The 4,120-nt window shown below is 30.6% G+C and overlaps 1 protein-coding gene across 6 annotated transcripts in view; it reads left to right on the top strand.

The window, feature by feature from the left end:
• Nucleotides 1-4,120, top strand: part of LOC117177181 (aldose 1-epimerase) — a 153,391-nt gene that overhangs the window by 47,138 nt on the left and 102,133 nt on the right. The gene's annotated exons all lie outside the window — the stretch shown is intronic.

The raw sequence follows: 4,120 nt of genomic DNA, 5'->3' as shown, positions 1-4,120 counted from the left end.
GGTGCCTGAAATAGATCCACCCGGCCTGTTTCACATAGGATTGGCGCCACTGCTACCGGATTTCATCGTTTCCTGCGCGTTCGCGTTTTTCACCGGAAATGGGTAGAGATTTCAGAGAAGATTAATGATTTACATTTTTGACCAGAAATCGATTATTTTAAACAAAAAACACAAAGTTTGAAAAAGAATTTACAATCAACAGTTTTTTGTTATCTTATTTGTATAACTTAAAAAAACGTTTGAATAATGTAAATCCCTTTTCAATAAAAAACATTAACATATCCGAGTGTTCTTCATCTGAAATTTGATATTGTTAATAAAAATCATCAGATTGGAAATAATATTTGAAATATTTCAACAATAATAGGTTCCGTTAGTGTTTTTTGTCGGGAATTGCAAATGAAAATGCAATACGTTTCGATTGTCTATAATATGTATTGTAAAAACATATTAACAAAATAAGGAGTCATTAACACGTCCCCTTAAATATTTATTCAAAAATTCCAGCACAATATTTTTACATTCCCCTCCTCATGAGAAGGTATTGGTTTCATGTAAAATTTTATTTTGTCGGTTTTCATCAAATCTCCACGTTTTGAGACCCCCTGAGTCAGAAAAACGGTTTTTAAAAAAGTGTTTGTCTGTCTGTCTTTAGTCTCTATTCTGAGGCACGATAATTTTCGAAAAATTGATCAGATTGGATTATGCTTTGGCACACTTTTTAAGGCCTAAAAATAAAGAATAAGTTCGTAAACCAGCTGTTTTGGATCAAAATTCGAAAAGTGACCGCATTTAAAAAATTTTGAATCCACATTTTTTTAAGATTTCAGAATTCTATCTACGTTTATTCATAGTACTCAGAAACCTAAACAATATCCTTATGACTTTTTTCTATGAAGAAAAAATTGTCAGAATTAAAGCATTTAAAAAAAGATCCAACTAAAATGAACATTTTAATCCAAACAACGCATGATATGAAAAAACGACAAGAGAAAAAACGTTGATTTTTGAAAGCCCTACAAGATTATCATAACAACTTTTTTAATTTTGTCAAAAATTTCAAAATTCCAAATTTGATCGTACCAAAAATTATGAAAAATCAAAAAATTCCATTTTTTGGTCGAACTATGCAAGATACGAAAAACACGAATAAGCTAAAATTGCGTGCCCTGTAAAGATCTACAAATTTGTTATGAATCACTTTTCGATATAGGACGCATAATTTTTCTTTTAGTCGTAAAAAACATTATAAATTAAAAAATTGTTGGACTAACGACACAAACTTCGAAAAAAATGAGACAAAACTTGTTTATCCAAAAAAGAGCTATACTTTTTAATAGGACACGTAGTTTTTGCTTTAATCATCAAAAATAACATTCAAAATAAAAATATTAAATTTGTTTGAAAAAACGACACAAGGTACGAACTACAATTAACAGACAAAAGTTTTTCGCCTGAAAAGATCTATAAATTCATTGTTAATCATTTTTAGATAGGGCAAGTAGATTTCCTTTCAATCGTAAAAAATAAGATTAAAAATAAAAAAATTAAATTTTTTGGAAAAAGGACAGAAGAGACGAAAGAGGACATAGGACATAGTAGTTTTTCTTCAATAATAAAAACAATATTAAAAATAAAAATAAAATTATAGAAACAAGAAAATAAGAATTAGTATGCTTTAATTTTCATGCATATTATGAATTGCAATGATATACATTTAGTGAAATTATACATGTTTCAGGGCAGCTTAGAATATGCAATTTAAAGCAAAATAAGAAAGAAATATTAAAATAATCATGATAAATGCAATTTGTGCTTTATTTTGCAACATCTGAATAAGCAATCACAGGCAGAGTTACATAAAAAATGTATTATGTTTTATATACAAGTGTTGTGAATAATATAGAAAAGTTGACATTTTGGACAAAATCGAGGGCGAAGCACAAGTACGTGATGAAAATGTGTTCGTTAGAACCGAAAGAGCTTCAAAAAAAGAGAGTTCACAATCACAAAATTACAGTAGTCGATCCGTTGACCTTTGATATTAAAAGGTCTATGCACGAATGCAAGAGAAATATAAAGACAAAGCGCGGAGTACGAGAGCCATCAGTCGCGCGCCGTAAGTGCGCTCAAACTTTTGAGCTAAGCTCTTTTAACAATAGAGAATTCACAGTCATAAACTTACCACTTCATTTTAAAAGGTTTTCGCAAGAATGTGCAAAAATATAATATAGATAAATAAATATAGATAAATATAATAAAGATAAATAAAACTTCGAGCGTGAAGCGCCAGAAAACATTAGTCGCGCGTCCTAGGCGCGCTCAAACTTGCGTGCGAAGCCAGCCGCGCACGCAACGCGCGATGAGAATGTGCCCGCGTAGCGGGCAGGTTTTTATTTTTTAAATTATAGGGCCTTAAAATATCAATTTTCATGAAATATAACAAATATTCCCTTTTCTTTTTTTTTAAATATATAATATTAAATAGAAAGTTTTTAAAGTATAAACATTATTTTTTATCGTATTTGAAAGTACCGTAAAATTTGACTCATTTCAATTACACAGATTATACAGATAAATAAGTTCACCTTGGTTTATTTTCGTCATCAAACTGTTGGATTCTCAAGTATTTTCAATGTTTTCAGTATTTTATTCGCGCTTGATACTAACAAGGAACCCTTACAAGGTGTCCGCCTCCAATTTTCTTGAAATTTCAATATATTGTAGGGTACGAAGAAGTAAGAAATAAGCAATTTTTTTTATCGGCGGAAAAACGATTCTAAGGGGTGAAACTGACCCTCGAAGTTCACCCTAAAAATCGAATTTTTTTCATATCTCAACAAAAAATTTGAATATTGATATAATTTCAACGGCAAAATATTCGGCATGAAATGCCCATTCTTTGACAATCATTTTTAAGTTAAGGGGTTGCAACCCTTAATTTTTTTTAAGAAAAATTCTCTTTTTTGTGGATTTTTCTTTTATCAATAACTGATTTTCCTTACAAAAATGTGAGGAATTATGTTTATGTTATTTTATTCTTAAAAAATTAATCAAGTGATACAACATTAATAGATTCTTTCAAAGCAATATATCTGATTAACATAAGCTAGTTTAAGGCATAAGGATTTTCGACACCATGCACATCTAATAATAGCAACATTCGTACATACAGGAATCTCGCATAAAGCTTGGTCTGACTGCGTAAATCCAAATTTAACAGGATTTTCGAAATGTATAGGTTTTTTATCTATATATCCACTCTTAAACCAAGAATATTTGAAAAGATTTACATATCTAGGCGATGACAGTTGGTTGTGAGTGAGCGAATGTAACTTGATGACATTGTTTCTCATATGTAAATTTAGGTCGCCATTTAATAGTATAACACTGTCGGAAAAATGTCTCACAAAATTTTTCCATATTCTGAAGCCGAAAACGTCCAAAGGTTGAATTTTTCCCGTCGTACCTTTAGGTATCTTTAATAAATGAATCTCTTTATCTTTCGAAGCAGCCTTTCATGACTGAAAAAAGGGGTGAAAGTAATTTCCCTTCAGCATTTATCGTTGGTTGGATTGTGTAACTGTGGGTTATTTCAGAAGTAGATTGAACAATACACTCTACTTGTTTTGTTCCCTCCTCTGCTAGTGTCCGTTTTGAATGAATTTCCAACTCGAAACCACTTTGATCCGAGTTATAAACATTTTCCGCTCCATATTCATCGATATAATTTCGTGTTTCAAGCACAAACTTTTCCGCCTCAGCTTTCAATTTTGACTCATCACGTAAAGTTTTTTTTGTAATAAATTTATTTATTTTTCTGTCCATTATCCTGTGCTGTTTTTTAAATTTATACAACCAAGAATTTGAGGCTTTAAAACTTATATCATGAAAATCGATATTCTTTTTGGCTTGCAATGCCCATTTTTGGAGATCGGTGTCATGAATAATATTACCTACTTTAATAGATACTTTGAAAATTTTCAGTATGAATTCAGAAATTGCAGCTAGTACCATGCGTTGGTTTGTACCATATATCATCTTCAATGGCCATTGCTTCGCAATTTTTAAACTCTTCTTCAAATTCAAGCGTCTTGTCTTCTAAAACTTCCATTCCATT

The sequence above is a fragment of the Belonocnema kinseyi genome, chromosome 7 (genome assembly GCF_010883055.1).
Source record: "Belonocnema kinseyi isolate 2016_QV_RU_SX_M_011 chromosome 7, B_treatae_v1, whole genome shotgun sequence".
NCBI lineage: Eukaryota > Metazoa > Arthropoda > Insecta > Hymenoptera > Cynipidae > Belonocnema > Belonocnema kinseyi.
Note: the sequence above shows the minus strand (reverse complement) of the source record. Positions and strands in the feature narration are given on the sequence as shown.